Source organism: Sinocyclocheilus anshuiensis, unplaced genomic scaffold (genome assembly GCF_001515605.1).
Source record: "Sinocyclocheilus anshuiensis isolate Anshui unplaced genomic scaffold, SAMN03320099.WGS_v1.1 scaffold833, whole genome shotgun sequence".
In the NCBI taxonomy this organism is placed as follows: domain Eukaryota; kingdom Metazoa; phylum Chordata; class Actinopteri; order Cypriniformes; family Cyprinidae; genus Sinocyclocheilus; species Sinocyclocheilus anshuiensis.
This window is the reverse complement of record NW_015557088.1, coordinates 98626-120543: the sequence shown is the minus strand read 5'-3', so window position 1 is coordinate 120543 and position 21918 is coordinate 98626. Positions and strand designations below refer to the sequence as shown.

General features: G+C 39.3%; 1 pseudogene; it reads right to left on the bottom strand.

Moving 5' to 3' along the window:
- Positions 1–2639: 2639 nt before the first annotated feature.
- The window catches only part of LOC107677037 (ERC protein 2-like), a 108681-nt pseudogene continuing 89402 nt past the window's right edge, over positions 2640–21918 (bottom strand).

The following is a 21918-nucleotide window of genomic DNA, read 5'->3' as shown; positions in this document are numbered from 1 at the left end:
TACTTTACGTTCACTTAAGACGTAATCAACTGTGTTTACGTGAATACTCGTCAAAATGGACAATTCGACATCATTTTGTGTGTAATTCTCTGTTCATGCGACGCGAAAGAGTACTCGCGCGTTGTGAGACGCGCTTTCTGTGTGTGTATGCTTCAGTGTGTGCGCTCAAAAAACCGGACCGAATTGAGTTCTCTCTCGCGTTGTCAGATTTATCTACATGTCTGCTCTTCTCTTACTCCCACATATTGACATTTTTTAACGTTTTATGCGACGTGCAGCAAGTGTATTTTAGCTTATGTCCTGCTGGTTGATGTACGCATCTAACCTCCTAACTATGCAGCAGATTGGTTCTGAAATCGAATGAATCTCTTCCCAAATCGTCCCTCCCTAACATTTTCATCTCATTTTTATTCGTTGACGAAAATATCAATAGACATAGTTTTTTGTCATTCAAAAAGAGTTTTAGTTTGTTATTGTCTCGTTGTCGTCGGTGAAAAAAAATGTCCTTGACGAAAATTATTCGTCAACGAAATTAACACACACACACACACATTTTGAAGTAAATGTCACTAACAGATGAATATGAATGTTTAGTACAGTTGTATTACACTTTCTGTATCTCCCCTTTCTCACAACTTAAAGACAAAAGAGTATTTTCTAGCTTCAAGCTTTATAAATTTATTTATTTGTTTGTTTATTTTTAAGGTTACTTTTAGACAGTTGTTACTCGCAACACTATTACTTTCACCTTCATGCCAGTGTGATCTTGCAAGACAATATGACACCACCACAAAAAAATTATGGCAATAAATACTTTATTTCACACAGGCGGACTACAAGAGACAGGTTGATTGCAGCCATTAAGGATGTATAATCATTGCTTACTTGCAAAATATATACCTTATAGTGTTTCTCAATCCTGTTCCTAGAGGCACACCAACAGTAAACTTTCTCCCTCATCTAACCCATAAGAAGATGTGTTGCACTGCGTGAGGCAAATGGTGGTCACACCAGATACTGACTGGTTTTCGGACCCCCCCAGACCACCCAATACAGTAAAACTGCACATTTTAGAGTGGCCTTTTATTGTGGCCAGCCTAAGGCACACCTGTGCAATAATCATGCTGTCTAATCAGCATCTTGATATGCCACACCTGTGAGGTGGATGGATTATCTCGGCAAAAGAGAAGTGCTCACTAACACAGATTTAGACAGATTTGTGAACAATATTTGAGAGAAATAGGCCTTTTGTGTACATAGAAAAAGTCTTAGATCTTGGAGTTCAGCTCATGAAAAATGGGGGCAAAAACAAAAGTGTTGCGTTTATAAGTTTGTTCAGTATATCTCTGGTCTTGAAATCCTTACTAACAGGCTGATTAGTTGAATTAGGGTTGTTTAATTAGGAACAGTTGGGAAACACTTTACCATTTACTAAAACATATGGCTGCTGCTATACCACCCCAGAACACAACTCTCCCCCATACTCCCATTAATTAATGACTCTAATTGATGACACCTAATATAAATTGGGACCATTTGTTTCTTCACCAGAACAGATTTCGAGATATAAGTAAATGGGTTGTCAGAAGAGTGCAGACACCTGATAAAACATCATAATAATCTACAAGTAATCCATACAATTCCAGTCCATTTATTTACATTATAAAACCAAATAAACAAATTACTTGTGGATTATGTTGGACACCCATCCACTGCAGTGTCAACACGTGAGCAAGTAATGAAATGCTACATTTCTCTGAATCTGTTCCAATGAAAAAACAAACTCGTCTGCAGCTTGGATGGCCTGAGGGTGAGCACATTTTCATGTTTGGACAAACTACCCCTTTAAATGCATAGGCTTATGAAAAGCGAAGACAATTAAACTTCAAAACACTTAACAGTACATTAAACTGGGGGTCCGTGCAAGGCACTGAATAATCTACACTCAATGTGTGTCAAAGAAGCACAGTCCCATTAAAGCATTTAGTTAAAGCCTGCTATCCACGAGCAGAGAATGGTGCACCAGTGTTCTCAACATTCTTTAGTCCAGCATGGAGAGTTCACTGCAGTACCTGCACATACATCACTAGGCTAGATGGCAAGGATGATGGCAGCTCTGGAGACTTTTACTTTACTTTTCCTTTTAGTCATTTAGCAGACGCTTTTATCCAAAGCGACTTACAAATACGAAAAAATTATTAAAACTAAAAGCTAAAACTCTATAAAATAATAAAAAAACTAATAAAATGACATTACTACAACTGTAACTAAAACTAAAATAGATAACTAATACAAATCAAAGTACATTAGTTTATCAGTAATCCTAAAAAAAATAACACTGAGCCAAACACATGCTAAAATAACAACAACTTACTGACACATAGTAAGAAATGGTTATAAAAAACTGAAACAGAAGTGAAACAAGTAGTAGGAAAGAGGAGAAATAAAAAGCGATACGTATCCTTTGCCGGTGTCCTGCCCGGACAGCCCTCTTCTTCCCCTGCTGATCTAGAGGCCCCTGTGTGTTCAGGTGCACCCTTCTCAGAAGCTGTTGATAAACTTAGCTAGCACTTAAGGAGGCCTCCACTTGGGCTTGCTTTTTATGGCTTGTCAATCCCTATTAAGCATGGGTCCAGTGTCTCTGCTCCATCCTCCACCTGGGATGCCCCGGTTTCTAACTGGAAATAGACAAAAGATAATTGTAAGTTTATTAGTTTGTTGTAATACACAACAGTCTCAGTCAGGTGCATAGGATTAGAAGAGACATGAGGCTTAGCTCCTCTTGCGAGTGGAACTACTTTTTTTCACTACAGACTAACGCCCATATTTACTAAACAGGCCATCTAAAATGCGACCACAATCCCGTAAAGCACAGATGGGAGTGGAAAGTTCTGCAGGTGATGTACTGACGATGTGTAAATGAAAAACAGATGCAGCCAGATCATTTCCATAATGACCAACACAATATACTGTACCAAGAGAGGTGCAAACAAGCAGAGCGGATGATAATCAGGTGCAGGTAATCTACTAACAACACAGGCGCAAAATGAGTTAAAGGGATAGTTCACTTAAACATGAAAATTCTGTTGTCATTTACTTTCCCTGATGTCATTTCAAACCTGTATGAGATTATTTTTTTTCTGCTGAACACAGAAGAAGATATTTTGAAGAATGTTGGTAACCAAACATTTGCTGGCAGCCACTCAATTCTGTAGTAAGGTTAAAAAATACTGTGGAACTCAATGGCTACCATCAACTGTTTGGTTACTCAAATTCTTCAAAACATCTTCTTTTGTGTTCAGCAGAAAATAGAAACTCTCTCAAGTCTAGCTTAAAATAGGCAAGACATACAACACTAATTTTATATTTCTCAAAGTAGGTGTACTTTTGTAAGTTTACTTTCTGTACAGACACATAAAGTATCTTGGCTAAAAAAAAAAACACTCACAATGTTAATATACAATGTGCATAAAACACCAAAAATCAGTGCCTTCCCAATGCCTGTTTAATGTCAAATGTGATCATCTTTGTGTAATTTACTTATCTGGCAAAGCGGTTCTGAGTGTTATGCTGTGTGATCGTGAAAGTCTCTTTATTTAAAATCGACCTTAATTACTTATCAATTGAAAACCAGCATTCTGAAAACCCATATGAAAGTGACATAACAGAATGTTACTATTCAACCCAAATAACAATCTGCTAACTGATATTCTGAAAAGATTTAACATCATAGCTCTGAATATTGGCAGAATGTATGGAAGTAAAGATATCCTGGATCTTCCTTTCCATTTGGGCCATTGCTTTGCAGGTGATAGCCAGAAGACAGGTTTATTGGTCACACCTAGGAGGGCGAAGAATGATCTCCAGACACGGGAGATGAATTGTGGGCCTCTGTCCGAGACAATATCCTCTGGAAGGCTGAAGTTGCGGTAGATACAATTAAACAGTACTTCTGCGGTTTACATAGCAGTTGGGAGACCTTTGAGGGGAACCAGTCGACAGGCCTAAAGAATCTGTCTACCGCAACCAGAATGCAGGTGAATCCTACAGATGAGGGCAAATCTGTGACAAAATCCACTCTTAGATGTGACCAGGGATGCTGAGGAATGGGAAGAGGGAGAAACTTGGTGGCTGGTAGATGGCATGGTGTTTTTGCCATGGCACACTCCTGGGGCCAGCTGCATAAACTTAGCCTCTATGTTAAGACAGTGTCTTAAGAACCTGTTTGATCAACTAGCAATTAACCAAGGGGTAATCAGTCTTATATTTTGGATTCAGCTTAGACTAATCTACGTTTTTATGTAACCGAATTTCAAAAGTTTTGACCAGTCTTAAAGAAAAAAATTAGATGACTAACTTTTAAGACTAGTCTAAACTTTTTATGCAACCGGCCCCTGGCATCCTGTCACATACCTTCTGACATTCTGAGCCATTCCGGGCCACCAGAAGCAATCTTGTAGCAGCAAAAGTGTTTGATCCGAGCAGGATCAGAGACACTGGCAGCTGCAATGTCCTTGTCCAGGGATCACTGAATGGGATTGACTATCAACTTTGGAGATAGGATTGATTCAGGTTCCTCAGGAAGTTCTTCAAGGGCATGAAGACAAGAGAGAGGATCAGCTTTATTGTTCTTGGTCCCTGGGCGATAGGAGATGGTGAAGTGGAAGAGCGTGAAGAAGAGGGCCCACCTGGCCTGCCTGGGATTTAGCTGCTTAGCATCTCATAGGTATGCGAGATTCCGTTGATCCGTGAACATCACAAATGGATGGCGGGCCCCCTCCCGCCAGTGTCTCCATTCCTCCAAGGCTATCTTGATGGCCAGAAGCTCCCAATTCCTGATGTCATATTTTTGCTCCGCCGGGGACAGTTTTATGGAGAAGAAGTACTATGGATGGAGTCGAGGAGGAGTCCCCTGTTGTTGTGACAAAATGGCACCAACACCTGAGGTGGAAGCATCCACTTCCATGATGAAGGGTTTGTCAGGATCGGGTGGATTAGGAGAGCTGCTGAGGTGTAGGCTTGTTGGAACTGTGACTGTACTATAGTTATTGATGAATCGGCGATAGAAGTTGGAGAAACCAAGAGCTCTCTGGAGCTCTTTGATAGTTGTTGGTGTGGGCCAGGACCTGATAGCTTCCACCTTCCTTTAGTCCATCTTGATACCTTTGGGGCTGATGTCATATCCTAGGAATTGAATGGAGGCTGATGGAAGGTACATTTCTCAGGTACATGAGATACAGTTGGTGTTTGTGGAGCTTCTGGAGGTCCTAAGTGATGTGCTGGCGATGTTCGGCCTCATTCCGGGAGTACACTAGGATGTCATCATTATACACCAGGGGCCAGTTGCATAAACTTAGCCACCATGTTAAGACTGTGTCTTATCACTGTGGTAATCAATGCAAGGCCGCAGGCCTCCATCCTTTTTGGGGACAAAGAAAAAGCTTAAAGCAGCAAGGCAAGTAGATGGATGGATGTAGCCTAATTGCAATGCCTCCTCGATATACTCCTCCATGGCCTTCTGTTTGGGGATGGAAAGAGGATAAACTTTGCCTCAGGGCACTGGTTCACCAAGCAGGATGTCAGTGGCACAGTCACATGGTCTGTGAGATGGTAGTTGAAAGGCTGGAGAAACAATTCTTGCCCCACTTCAGGACTTCGCCGGTGGTCCATGAGATGGTAGGATTATGTGAAACGAGTCAGAGGTGCTGATAGTGTGATCCGAGCTGTGGAGATCTCCAGAACCAGCAGGTAGATGTCCTTGGTATGGAGCTGACCAACCTGGAGTTGGAGAGGACCCACGCAGTATCGAACTTTCCCCCTTCCAAGGGGACAACCAGTGATGGTTTGAATCTTGTATTAAATATTGTTTACTTCTTTTTTTTGAGTTGAAGCTGTTTGCATAGATCGTAGAAAAAGTTGTTCCCGGCTGACCCAGAATTGAGGAGGGCATGGTCTGAAACAGAGTGGAGAGTAGTAAGCTGGAAAATAGTAGTGAGTGGATGAACAGTAACAGGAGAATAAGAAACCCCACTCACCATGGGTCTAGGAGGATGGATGGGACATGTTTGTAACACCTGTCCACTTTGACCACAATATAGACACAGGCCCTGGGTCAGCCGACGTTGACGCTCGGCCGGGGATAAATGTGCGTGATCGACTGCATGGGTTCAGGGTTGGGTTCTGGAGAACTGGGATCCTCTGGCTGGCGGAAATAGAGAGCTAAATTTTGGCAGCGATTATCCTCCATACAGCCCTTTACTCGGTTGGCGACTCTGATGGAGAGTTGGAAAAAGCACTTAAGCCTAATGGTGTCATCATAAGCCAAGAAATGCAGCTGCAGAGAGGTTTCTAATCCTTGTCGGTAGGTAGTTAACGGAGCACTCATTCCATCCACTGGAAGCAGCTAGGGTTCTGAATCAAAGAGCATAATCTTGAATGGAGCTCTTGCCTTGACAAAGAAGGTATAAATGGAGGAATCTCCATCTGGTCCTCCGAATACTTCTCGGAAATGGGCAGTGAAGGCTTTGAGTGAATGGGTTGCTGGTCCGTCTTACTGCCATAGAGATTCAGCCCACTGGAGCACTCGACCTGTGAGTAGAGACAGAATGAAGGAGATTTTAGCTCTGTCAGTGGGAAAATGATGCGGCTACATCTCTAGGGTGAGCGAACACTGTAGGAGGAACCCGTTGCATTCATCCTCCAAGCCAAAGTAGGGCACTAGATTGACCACGGGACTGGCAGTGTAGATGGGAGCCGAAGAAGATGCTGGTGTTGAAATCGGTGCTGGTGGTATGGTGGGTGTACGAGCTGATGTGCTGAGGACTTTGTGGAGGGAATCCACCAGCTCCTGGAAGAGATCCACACCTGTCGAGTTCATACTGTTATGGTCTGGCCTTCTGGAATACCAGACTCAGAGACAGGAAGATATGTTAACGCAACAGGTGTGTTTATTGACAGTTTTGGAGCAATGGATAATGGCAGGTGTGTTCAGGCAAATAGACAGTCTTAGAGTAATCGAATGGGTGGGTGATGAGGTGATCCGTGGCAGGTGTGAATGATTAGAATTGCGGTGATTGAGTGCGCTGAGTGGTGGATGAGCCTGGTGTGGCCGTGACACCATGATCAGAACAATTTTTTTAATGATATGTCAGCTGATACATATTATGTCAAACACATTATTTTTGTGATTTGTTAACTGTATGGATTTTACAGATATCTTTTAACTTGTATAATGCTTTTATAATCCATCTTCTGTGTTTGCTTCTAGCACGACATAGACAGACCACTTATCCTTTGTCTATAGTGCAGACATGTGGCAGCCGAAGTGCTTGTCTGTGAGTGGGGAACTGTGTGCTCTGTCAACCCAGAGAACACCACCACCATAGACTGATATTAGACAGACAGTCCAGATATTTCGTTTATTTCCAGTAGTTAATTTGAAGCTATGGAGAAGTAAGCAATTTGAAACAATCAGAGGAAAAACACTAGTCATAAAACTCTGCATCACTTACCATTCAGTGGAGTTTCTGTTTTGTCATGCCCATATGCCATCTTCATCATCCTGAAATAAATGCAACGCATTACTATAAACAGTTCGGTAACACTTTCTATAAAGCCCGTATTTATAATACATTATAAGTGTATTCTTAAGGCATTATAATGAATGCATAATGCATTATAAAAAAAACTTATAATATGTTATATCAACTCATGAATAATCATAACAACAGTTATAATACATCATAATACTTACAGATTTGTGGTTATAAGTGTAAGAATACCCTTATAATGTATTATAAATACGGGCTTCATAGAAAGTGTTACCAACAGTTCCTCACTCAAGTTCTTGTATGAATTCTCTATGGACCTCACTTTATGCACAACAGTATTGCCAGAAACAGCTGCAACAAAGCACATAATTCTCCAAAATTCTCTAAAATTATTTTCCACAGCATAGAGTTAAGAGCTGTTTTTACTGGAATTGTTGGAGTAAATATGTCTATTAGAAGGGATTGTCCACATCATTTTTATCATATAGTGTTCGTGATTTAAAATCATCTATCATATCACCACAGAACTTTTTGAGCTAATCACTGTTTCTTGAAAACTATTAGAAGTCTATTAGAAGTTTTGTAATGGGGGTCACTATAAACTGACAAAAAATAAATTATTTAAAAATGTGTGTGTGTGTGTGTGTGTGTGTGTGTGTGTGTGTGTACACAAATACAACACAGACAAATCTCTTTTGAGTAGGTTTGGGTGAGTGTGTGTTTGTTTAGGTCAGTGACCTGCTCTGGTGGGGGGAGATCAGTTCACGCTGCTGTCCATGATGCAAATGATGGGAATACTGTGGATGAATGTGTCCATCTTCATAATGTTCTGCCATGTGCTTCATCCTGCTGTGTGCCTGATGGGCAGTATACAAATATCATATTAAAACCCTTGCCTCTATAAACATGGGTAAAAGTGAGAACAAAAGACAATTTTACCCAATTCTTTTACCCATTTTTTTAATGAAGTAATACAAAATAGAGTACAGATCACATTTTAACATCTCACACACTAGTTTAGTTTGTTTTAAATTCTAATCGACTGTAGTAGACAGTGAATGAAGTCCACCAGTTTGTGCATTTATGTTCATGTTTTCTAGTGAGCAATATTTAAAAACCTACAAATGTTTCCTGCAATGCACAAATGTAGGAGATCAACAAATTGGAGTGTAAAAGTGGCTTACACAGAAATTGGTTCTGCAGTCAAAGAATCCCACTTCCATATACACATATCTTTATTGGAAATGGTTTAAACAATATTTTTCATACTTGCTCAAGGAACAATAAAGAGTTATTGCACATGCACTTGTGGGTGTTATGACACACCACCCCAGGAGGAAGGATTTAATCCAGATGCAGGAGTTTATTAATACAGAGACTGAGATTAGAGGTATGCAAAGGTGAGAATGCAGTTGCAAAAATGAGTAACCTCTACACCGGACGCAACAGTTGTGTCGTGTCGTGTCGTGTCGCGCCACGCCGCAACAGCTAAAGTCTGTCTACACAGGACGCGACAAAGCGACTGTTGAAAATCATTTGAAATTTGTGTCAGTACGTCATAAATAGAATGCAGCAGCAGTTTACTGTCGGGAATTTGTCGCACCGTGCCGCACCGCATCCAGTGTAGACAGCATAATAGGTTCTATTGTATTTTGTCACTCGCGTCTGGTGTAGACATGGTGTAAGCCTTTGATTAAATTTAATAACGTAAAATATTCTAGTACTTAATATGTCCTCCATTATTTTAAGTATATTACTCTGACTCTTCTTGGCATTAAGTGTACAAGTTCATGACAAATTGTTATATCTATCCTGTTTAACTTCTGGAGGAGGACAACCTTAAATATCCTGATCGTTAATGGGGAGTACTTTACTGGAGAGTTTACTACCAATGAATTTTACTATGGGAACCAGGAACTTATCACTGGATTCTTTCTCGATCAACCCTATACTTTTTGGATGCTGTTAGATCCCAAATGTTTCACTTGGTCTCATGAGACCAGAGTATGATTTCCCAAAAGTCTATATTTTGTAATTATGGGCCTTGGAAAAGGTTGAGTAAATAATGAGTATATAATGACAATGTATAATCAGTATATAAGTTGAATTACTATATAATTCATGTATATATATATATATATGAGAATATAATGAAAATAAATTAGTTTATTGTGCTTTGGCTATAGTAGTTTGCTCCTGTGTGGACAAAAACCATGCATTTCACTTCTGGAGATGGCATTGCCTGCTGCAGGGAAGAGGAAGATAGATGCTGTTTTTACAGATGGACCTGTCACCCTTGTTTTTGTAAATTATAACAATACTGGTAACACTTTAGTATAGGGACCAATTCTCACTATTAACTAGTTGCCTATTAGTATGCCTATTATTAACATATTGGCTGTTTATTAGTGCTTACAAAACAGCATATCCAAAAGCTCAGAACAACTTGATGATGTAACAGCAACTTTGAACTCTCTCTTTTCTAGCAATTTAGATTTAGTCAGACACCGTGGTATAATGAGCACACTCGTGCCCTAAAGAAAGTGAAACTAGAGGTATTCCATATTGTATGGTGGGAAAGTACTTTCTCCTACAGAAAAGCCTTAAAAACTGCTAGATCGGATTACTTTTCGTCTATTTTAGAAGAAAACAAACACAACCTCAAGTATTTATTCAATACAGTGGTTAAATTAACAAAAATATTAATAAAAATAACATCAGCAGGTGCAGACATTTCCCAACAGCACAGTAGTAATGGTTTTATGACTTATTTACAATCAAGATCGATAGTATTAGAGATAAAATTGTAACCATGCAGCCGTCAGCCACAGTATCACATCAGATAGTGCGCTATAGATCCTGTGAGGAACTCATTCCACTCATTATTTTGTATTGGAGAGAAAAAATTGCATAAACTTGTTAAATCATCTAAACCAACAACATGTATGGTAGACCCTATTCCATCTAAGCTATTAAAAGAAGTGTCACAGTGTCTGGTTGTGGTGCCCTGGACTGGCCACTTGAGGGCACTCTCCCGTTTCTGTGTTACATGTGTTGAACTCCATTTCCCATAGTCCCTTGCCTGTCGTTTCTGTTCTGATCATGATCACCTGTTAGTCATTTACTCATCATCCCATCACTACATATACCATGCTCACTCTGTCTGTCTTTGCTGCAGTATTATTTGATATCTGATGTTTGTGTTTGATGTTGTTAAGGTTACATCGTGTTATCTGTTCCCTGTGTTTTGGATTACCTTTTGCCACGTTTCTGTCCTTTTTATTTTATACTTTAAAAAACTGCACTTGGATCTATCCTTGTTTTCTCCTGGCATTCCGTGACATGTTTGTGTTTGTGCGTATATACAGTATTGGCTAGCGGTGCAGCAGTTTTAACATTAAGTGACATGACATCTGGCACTCCTTATGTGTGTGTATGTTCTTTATGGGAAAATGCTTATGCAATTTAGCTTATTGGGTTCACATTCTGATCGTATCTGCTTGCGTCCACTCCAGAGCCCGCTCCAGTCCGGGAGCTCATAGAGTCCACTCCAGAGTCCGCTCCAGTCCGGGAGCTCACAGAGTCCACTTCAGAGCCCGCTCCAGTCCAGGAGCTTACAAGGTCCACTTCAGAGCCTGCTCCAGTTCGGGAGCTCTCAGAGCTCTTTAAGGAAGTCACTCCAGTCCGGGAGCTCACAGGGACCGTTGCGGAGCAATCGGCTTGTCCTGTTGCTTCTCCTGAGTTGTTGAGAGGGATTGCTGTCCCACCAGTGTTGCCTGACAGGATTCCGGTTCCGCTCTGGTTGCCCGCCTGTGTTCTGGTTTGGCAGGAGCCTCACTGGCTCACTCCTCCGGCTCCGTCCTGGCTATCTCCTGTATGGTCTGTATGGTTGGGGCCCTGCTGGTTCGTCCTGCCTTGGCCTTCCACCCTGCCGGTTCCGCTCTCATACCCTGGTCTATCTCTGTCCCCTGAGCCCCTTCCTTTGCATGGTCCTGGCCCGCCGTCCCTCCCCCTGGTCCGCCTCAGTTCCACCTCCCTCCTGAGCTTTTGTGTTTTCTGGTGGAGCATCTGGTTTTGTCTAGTTTTTGTTCTGTTCTGATTCTTTGTTACTTTAATAAACTACTGCATTTGGATCTACCTTGTTTTCTCCTGGCATTCCGTGACAAGAAGTTCTTCAAGAAATCATAGATCCTCTTCTGAATATTATTAATTTGTCATTGACATTAGGATATGTCCCAAAAGCCTTCAAACTGGCTGTTATTAAGTCTCTTATTAAAAAAACACAACTTGACCCCAAAGAATTAGTTAATTTACAGACCGATCTCAAATCCCCCTTTTCTGTCAAATATACTAGAAAAGGTAATATCACAACTATGTTCCATCTTAGAGAAAAATTGTATATTTGAGGGTTTCGAGTCAGGATTTAGACCGTATATAGTACTTAGACTGCTCTCATCAGAGTTACAAATGACCTGCTCTTATCATCTGATCGTGTTTGTATATCTCTATTAGTGCTATTGGATCTTAGTGCTGTGTTCGACACTATCGACCACAACATTCTTTTGTATAGACTAGAAAATTATGTTGACATTAGAGGAAGTGCATTGGCATGGTTCAAATCGTACTTATCTGACAGCCACCAATACGTGGCGGTGAATGAAGAGGTATCATACTGATCCCAAGTGCAGTAAGGAGTACCTCAGGGCTCAGTACTAGGACCATTACTTTTCACGCTTTACATGTTACCTTTGGGAGATATCATCAGGAAACTTGGTGTTCGCATTCACTGTTATGCTGATGATACTCAGCTCTATATTTCTTCGCGGCCTGATGAAACATACCAATTTGCAAAACTAACGGAATGCATAGTGCTAAATTCTGAAAAAAAACCCCCAAAGGTGTTAATTATCGGACCAAAAACCTCCACATGTAATAACCTAGAACACTGTCTAACACTTTATTGCTGCTCTGTAAATTTTTTGTCATCAGTTAGGAACCTAGGTGTGCTATTTGATAGCAATCTTTCCTCCGAAAGCCACGTTTCTAGCATTTGTAAAACCACATTTTCCATCTCAAAAATATATCTAAATTACGATTGTTAAAAAAATGTTAATTCATGCGTTCATGACCTCAAGGTTAGATTATTGTAATGCTTTATTGGGTGGTTGCTCTGCGCATTTAATAAACAAACTCCAGCTGGTCCAAAATGCAGCAGCTACATTTTTTATGACATCATATTCCTTCACGCCTGCTGCAATCTCAAAACTCTGACCATTTGATAATACCTAGAATATCAAAATCGACTGCAGGCAGCAGATCATTTTTCTATTTAGAGCCCAAAACTCTGGAACAATCTACCTAACACTGTTCGGGAGGCAGACACAATCTGTCAGTTTAAATCTTGATTAAAGACCCATCTCTTTATCCTGACTTGCACATAACACACTATTCCATTCCTACAATTCAAATCCATTAAAAGATTGTTAAGCTGCTTTATTTAGGTCAACCGGAACCAGGAACACTTTTACACTCAAGAGTGATAAAAGAAACACTGAAGAGTGTCAAATGAACACTGAAGCCGAGTTAGAGTTAATGACATAATTAGGTGGATAATTAAGTGATGATTGACCATTATTGAAGACACCTGATGTAAACAAGCAGAATCACCAAAGGAGAAAATCTAAATGTTTAAGTCGCCATTATAGTGGTCAGTGTTTGCATTAAAGGGATTTTGACCCTTACAATTTTTAACATTATATTTTGTTTGGCTGCTGTAACCATATTCTACATCCCTAATCCTACCTAATACCTAAACTTAACAACTACCTTACTAACTACAGTGCACAGCATAAATGAGTACACCCCCTCTGAATAGATATAAAAGATGTATTTTCTTAATGATCACTAATACAGGTGCATCTCTAGGTAAATTAGAATGTCGTGGAAAAGTTAATTTATTTCAGTAATTCAACTCAAATTGTGAAACTCGTGTATTAAATAAATTCAGTGCACACAGACTGAAGTAGTTTAAGTCTTTGGTTCTTTTAATTGTGATGAATTTGGCTCACATTTAAGAAAAACCCACCAATTCACTATCTCAACAAATTAGAATTGAATTACTGAAATAAATGAACTTTTCCACGACATTCTAATTTATTGAGATGCACCTGTATAATTCATGGAAAGATGGCAAAATTGAAACATATTACAATATTATAACATATAAATATAAATATAAACATATTATAAACATATACTTAATAAAAACAATCTGGTCTTTAATGGGGAGTTTTGCTCAGCTCGTCTCTACAGAATCCCCCACAGCTGGTCAAGAGCATTAAGATTGAGTGAAATACATGTCTGCTGAAGGATTTCCACCTTGGGAGAATTAATATATTCATTGCCATACTGAAAACATGCCCAATAATGCAGGGAATGAGAAGAGGGTAGCATCTTCAGTTTCAGGTTTTTGTATTACATTACACAGTAGTGTGTGAATTCATACCAGCATTGATAAAGCACAACTCCCTCACACCTTCAGCACTCATACATCCCTATATAAAAGCTTTACTACCACTGAACGTCACTGTGGGTACCAAGCACTTCTCACTGCACACCTCCTCTAGCAACACTAGAACATTTTGGATGCTTTTGGATCCGAAATGATTGACTTGGTCTCTTGAGACCAGAGTATGGATTCCCAGAAGTCTATATTCTGTAAATATGGGCCCTGGAAGAGATTAAATTAGTTTATTTTGCTGTGGCTACAGTAGGTAATTCTAGTGGTGACAACAACCGTGCATTTCACTTCTGCAGGCTGCGTCATTCTCTGTGAGATAAAGTGTCACTCTTTTCATAGCTTTTGCCGGCTCTGAGACACTTGCATGCTATTTCTCCTGCTCTTTTTCTAGCAAAAATGCACTCATCACTAAAAGAAATGTGAGAGAAAGTGTCACTCTTTTCATAGCTTTTGCCGGCTCTGAGACACTTGCATGCTATTTCTCCTGCTCTTTTTCTAGCAAAAATGCACTCATCACTAAAAGAAAACTTAAAGTGAAGACCTGATGATTCAGTGGGCTATATAACACTTTTAATTGTCAGGAAATTACTTCTCTTTAAAAGTTTTGGTTCAATATACGTACCTGTTGATCAAAAATTGCCTTAAACCTATACACTTTGTTTAGTAACTTTCAGGAGAGTGTACTCATTTTTGCAACACAAAATGTTATCACTTTGATAAGAAAATCTTATTTTGCTGAATAATTTTCGCATTCTTCTTTGGTAATTGATCAAGCAGGCTTGTTGGAACATTACATCTCCAAAGAACCCTTACATGTCTTCTAAGTAAAGAGTGATTGCTGAATTTGTTAAGTTTTAGAGGGGGTGTACTCATTTATGCTGTGCACTGTATTTATAAGTAGAAAATTAGGAGTTTGAGGCAAATATCGTAGTTATTTTTTTGTTAATGGTGAGAACTGGTGTGACCACAATATTTGCTTCTCTCTATTGTTGGAGGACACTTTCTTGTTGCCACACAAGGCTGATGAACTGGAGAATTTATTTTTATTCCAGAATCTCAGTAGGGCTTGTGTATGTCTTAAGACTTGGATATCCACCATTGATTCTGCAGCTCTCGTAGAGTCTATTGGATTTCTTTCCTGTGTTCTTGCCAGTTCTTTTTAAGGCATACAAATTATGGATTTTTTTAGTGTAGGCTTGCATATAGTTGAGAAGGGCAGAGATGTGTGTGAAATTTTCACTGAACTAAATAACAGAGTGTTGATAGTTGTTCTGTCTTTTCTTCCCGAAGTCTTGCACCTATTCTTGCTTTCCAATCACCAAGCAGTAAGATTTTGTCATTTTCGTGAACCTTCCTTAGGGTCTCATCCAATGTCTCTGTGAAGATATCCTTCACCTCTTCTACTGACAAAAGGGTAGGTGCATAAGCACAAAAAAGTGTGGCAGGCTGTTTTCCAGCAGTGAGAAGACAGAATTACATTAACCTTTCACTGATGCCAGTTGATGTCTCAGTGAGTTTGGGATGATGCTGTTTTTGACATCCAATCCAATTATGAATGTGTTATAGCACTCACCTTCTTCCTTGAGTGTCTAGATCCTTCCCCAAATGAGGTAAGCAGTAAGGATCCTTTATAGGTCTGCTCAGACACAGGGGTCCTTAGGGAGCAACTACCACTCAAGTGGCTTCCAGATCATTCAGTCCTGCCCATCATCAAACACTCCATTGCCAGTGGTCTTTGATGCAAATAATCTAAGGAACTCCACAAATGGTAACAGATATCCATGCACAGATACACAGAACCACTGCATCCCCCGATAGCAGGATTGCCAGTTGCAGGAGTTCTGGTTTTTTAGAGGACTGCCTTGAGGTGCACCTACCACCTGCTTTTCTTGTGTTTGGTCTAAGTTCCCTTGCCTCGGCCACAGAGGCAGTCCGTAGTTTCCTCATCCCAGCAATGAAGGCAAACCCTAGCTCCCTTATCCTGGCCAGGGTGACCACTCTTGAATCCTGCCTTCCAGATTCCTGTCTCGCTGCTGGCTATCCTGATGCTTTTAGCTCTGCTGGCCCTCTAGACACAACCAGCTCTGCCGGTCCTTTAAATACTACTAACTTCAGCTCTTCAGCTCAGTCTGCTCCACCATGGGGACATTCGGTCTCATCTGCTCTGCTGTGGTGGTCTTCTTCTCTGCCATTGGGTTCTTCAGCTCCACCTGTGCCACCCCTGGCTTCCTGCCTTGCTGGTATCACCCTATTCTATTTATGTTAAATTAATTTATTTTAATTGGTTTAATAAACTTATTGTGGTATTTACTAGCTAATCTCATTCTCATCTTCTTTATGGGTGTCACGAATCTTGCCCATGAGCTTTCTTTCAAGTCACCAGCAGAGGTTATTCATCACCACAAGGACTCTTACAGTTTACATACCATCACACTACACCCCGGACTACATTACCCATCATCCATTGCATTGATCACACACAGGTGTAACCCATCATACACTCCTTATAAGCCATGCACTTCCCTTTCTGGTCACAGAGTATTGTTAGCACATATCACTGTTTGTTGATAGCAACTTTACAGAGCCTTTTTCTTAATTACCTGTTTCTAGTCTAGCCTAGTCCTGTCTTTGTTTTGCCTTCCTGTGTCTCGATCAGCACCCGTATTTGGATTACCCTCTTGTCTTGCTGTTCTGGATATTGTTTGCCCCTCGCCTTTGGATTATTCTCTCGCCTAGCCCTCTGGATACTGTTCGCCGCTATGCTGACTCTCGCCCGTCTTTAGAACATTCTCTTCTTGCCCTGCTCATATCTGTCTGCTGTATTTTGACCCATGCCTGTTTATGACCAAGCCTTTGTTTAATTAAATGCCTGCAAATGGATCCATACGTGTCTCAGTCAGTTCACTCCGTAACAATGGGCTTGCGTCCATGACAATTTCCTTATCCATTGTGGTATTTACTTCATAGTTACATTACCTGTTACTTGTCTATTTCTTTTTTTTAATTTCACGTCACGTCACTTCACTTCACTTTAATTTTGTTTGCTCATGTTAGTTCACAGTGCATTAACTAATGCTAACAAACACAACTTGTGGTTTTAATAATGCATTAGTAAATGCTGAAATTAACATTAACCAAGATTAATAAATGCAGTATTTGTTCATTCTTATTTCATATTAACTAATGTAGTTAACTAATGTTAACTAATGAACCTTATTGTAAAGTGTTACCGAAAATTCCTTTATTTATCAACACTTGAATGTAGCAGGCAGGTTTCATTAAAAAAGCAACATTTTGAGCAAAAAGCTGAGAAAAATCGCATTTTTATCAAATACTACATCTGGATCATATTCAGCACGATGATCAAAGCAAAGATGCAGTAGATGGCTTCCATCAGCACTTCCTAAGCTTGCACAGTCCTTTACCACTTCCTGGATCAACATTTCACTCTGTAACATTAGGCAGTTTTCATTTATATGCCGTTTATTGTTGATGATCTCATTATTTGCCATATGCATACATACGAGATCACTCGTTTCTGCATCTTCCTCACCTGTGTTTTTGATCGAGTGATTCTAAATTCATTCAGGAGATGTGTAATAGCGTCCCCGAGTGTATAACAGTGAAAACACGGAAACACTGAAAATTCTGTGTTTGGCAGGAAAGTGCTGTCTCATGAATAACGAAAAATTCCGTGTTTGGTGGGGAAAGAGTTAAATGTTCAATAGTTATTTTTAATTCATTTTTAATGAGCATTATAACTGAACATTTTCAATTAGCAATAGTTTTATTGCATCCATCCATCAGGCAATGATGCATGTGTATGTGTGTAAATGTGTGTTTTTGCCCATTTCTGGTTGTTGTGTAATATTGACAAAGACTCCTCTTTAACTCTGCATGTGTATATGATACTGACAGTACAATTGTTGGACAACATTTATACAATAATGATATGGGTCCACAACAGCTCTCATCTGTGTCTTTTCCTCACTGAAGAATTACTGACTCATGGGGAGTGTTAAACAGATAATGGTTACTTCCCTGAAATTCCTTCCCTTGTTCCCAATTGTTTACAAGTCACCTGTTTGGCCTAGAGACAACATTCCCCAAAAGCTTGCTCAGTCTTGGTTTCTAATAGCTTAGTACATGATGTTAGTTACTGTTAATGTTGGTTACGGGCACTGTTTATTATTAAAGCTTTATTAAACTTTTGTGATTAATATAATGAGGCATTGTGATGTAACTCTCTGAATTCCAGATGGAAAGTGCTCTCAGACACTGTGTCCTAACCATGCAGAGTTTCTAGCCCAACCAACCATGACAGTGCCAATCAAGTGACATGTGTGTCCTGCACAAATTGCAAAGTCATTCAACCGAAACTCTATTAAGAACTAAACATCAAATATGCATTATGTCGTGAGTCTAAGTAAGCACTGTTACACACACTGATTGGATTTACATTGAAAGCACAAAACCACATGGAGAAAAACATTAACTGACCTGCTGTTTTTGGTCAATCATAAACCTTTCCTTCTCTCTCCTCAAGGTCATCACATCCTCAGGGGTCGACATGTTTCTCATGGGAGAAAGTTCTAGTAGATTGATGCAGCCATCTTTTTCACTGACAGCAGCCAGCAAAGCCTGTTGTCTGGTGGGAAGGTAAGAGGAGGGGTTTGGTTACGACCTACGGTAAGTCATTAGTTAGTCATTACTTAAACAGAAGCAGACACAAACACAAAATACAGTAAACACACGTACACACATAATGAAGGGCACAGCAGGAGGACATACTTAGCTATCAAGAGCGTTTCGGTGATAACTCACAGTCTCCTGCTCTTTTCCTGTGATCAGAAGAATTTAGGCCATATGGGGCACAATTTTGCCCAAAAGGTCAGACAGGGAATCTTAACAAACTGCTGCCTAATCATTAAGACTAAAAAAAAAAAAAAAAACTCTCTCTTACACAAACTATTGTTTGATGCATCCGCAACCACCGTAAAAACCATGCGTACAGTAAAGTAAAGTAAACCATGGTGGAGTAAAGCTTATACTGTAGGTGTAATACGGGGGTGTCCAAACCTCTTCCTGGAGGGCCACTGTCCTGAAGAGTTTAGCTCTAATCCTAATTGAGTACAGGTCTTCAGACTGACTAGAAATTTCCAGGAAAGTGTGTAGAAGCTTAATGGAAATAAACTCTGCAGGATGCTGGCCCTCCAAGAGCAGGATTGGATAACCCCCGGTGTAGTACATTGTTCCCTCCACATTATCTGCCTTTTAATTTGGTAAGATATTGGTAATTATTAGTTTATCTTATATTTGCTCACATTGTATAGTTTTGCCATATCTTCCTATTATAGTGCATTTTTAATAGACTTGTTCTGGGAGCACTATTTCCTACACAGCACGCAATAACTGCAAAAACTGTATTTATTAGACCAGGTTGCTTTTTGTAATAGATGGACACCAGCCACCAGATTTATTAAGGAGATGTGTTCAAAAGAGATTGGGAGGGGAGCAGCACATGTATGCAAACTGAACAGCAGCTATTAGCTATGTTTCCATACAAAGTTGCGACTGTAACTTACACGCAAAATTGGAATATCGCACAAAACATTTGTAAACAAAGCACAGTTTCCATCCAACGAGTCAAAGAGAACAAAATAGTCACTTCCTGATAAACTGGCACTAAATATCACTAAGATAAGTAGGAGAAGTCATTGAATATAATATAATTATAAATTATTTAATATAATATAATTTTAATATATAATAAATTACTTGTGCCGCTGAGTGAGCAGACGAAGCACAATAAATGCGATCAGAGGTGGATGCCTGCTGTTTAGGAACGCAGTCGTGTAAGACAGTTCTGGGAGGTAATTATACAGAAATACTTTGACGAAAGACTTTGCTCAGGCATTTCAAAATGACCATAGCAACATTTCAGATGCTGTGCAACGAGATCTGTCGACTGGTTAGTCAGGCTATGCCATGCCATTGCCCATTATTCACAATATTGCCTATCTCCCATTATTCACATTAACTCTTTTTTGTACAAGTCAAAAACCACCTCAGTATATGTCAAAACTTTTTTGCAAATTAAGGGATTTTTTTTATTTGCGGTTTCCATCACTCGTTTCTGATGCGATACTTCAAAATGTGCATAAAAACAGGGTGAAGGAAACTTAGCAATTTCAATTGGTGTGGAGTTATATAAAAACAAAGTTTGCATAATACACATCCTGTAACTGAGTTGTTATTTTACTCTAGCCTGGAGCAGACTGAGACACCGTCACCACTGCTTAGCTTTTCATATTCAATTTCATAATACAAATTTAACCTGCAATTTGAGAGACCCTGTATAGCAGCAAAGGGAGCGATTATTGGCTGACTCCATGGTCTGGATCAGTGGCCGTTTGTTTGGAGCATTCCAAGAACACACCTATGAAAAAGTTTTTTTGCATCCATAAATTACCTCAATCGCATTTAACCTTTCGGGCCTCTTTATTTTTGGGTTACACTTAGTACCTTCGCAGTCAAAAGTGACTGAAACCTTGAAATGCAACAGTTTTTGTTTTTTTTTAAGGAAAATCAATGTATTATATTTTTGTTCAATAATATTTCAATATTTCTTGATTATCACTTAGAACTTTGAGGGGATTTTATGATACTATGCAATATTTATACAATTTTTATGAGCTTTTTTCCCCACAGTCATTTTTTCCCAAGAAGGTACAAAGTGTTACTTTTTTATTTTCTGGCCCTTTAACATATGCAAATCATCTTCATGATTTTTTTTTGTGTGTGTGTTTACATAACTAATTTGACAAAAGTCACCAAGTGTTATCCCATTCTGATGAAGCAAAAAAAAATAAAAATAAAATAAAATAAAAAAATAAAAACTTAAAATTGTTCAGTCTGTTCCAACCAAAGCGGCCCAGAGGTTTAAGTTTCCTATATCTACATAACACTGTTTATAAAATAGATAGTTTTACTTCCAAATTATGTCCAACTTGCACATGCCACTGTGCACATCAATTTAATTCTGTCAAAGAACCAATGTAGTACAAACTGTTTAAACATTGCAGTTTTTGGTCACACATTTAAGGTCCAACTCTCATTATTACCAAACCATTAACTACAACTTTTGCCTCATTAAACTTCTAATTTGCTGCTTATTAATATAGTTAGTAAGGTAGCTGATAAGTTTAGGCATTGATTAGGATTAGGGATGTAGAAAATGGTCATGCAGAAAATGTGCTTTATTATAAGTACTAATAAACAGCCAGTATGTTAACAATAGGCATGCTAATAAGCAACTAGTTGATAGTGAGAATTGGCCCCTATACTAAAGTGTTACCCAGTTTTTGTATTTATTTTGTTTTTCATTTATAAGCATTGTACACTATGATTATTATCAAAAGATTTTATTTAATTTTTTCACAGTAACTATTTAAATTTTACACTTTAACAGAAGATCTTTAATTCGGATGGTAATTGTTTCTCATGTGAATGTTTGTAAAAATAAATTGACATGGTACCTCAGTGATAAAAGTCATGCATTCGGACAGTGATTCATTCACAGTGGAGGAGCAAGTACTGTGATTTTACGAACCCAGAAACGTGCTGCTCACATGACCAGTAGTCTGATCCTCTGCTGTAAATAAATAATGCCAACTCTTATTTACATACGGTAAACAAAGGTGCTGTAACGAATCAATCCACTGAAGGCGAGCGTAGTGAGAACCCAAGTGCAGTTTTATTTACAGTGTGATCCAAACAATAATCCAAACAAGATACACAGACTTGACGAGGCATGAACAGACTAGACGAGGCATGAACAGACTAGAC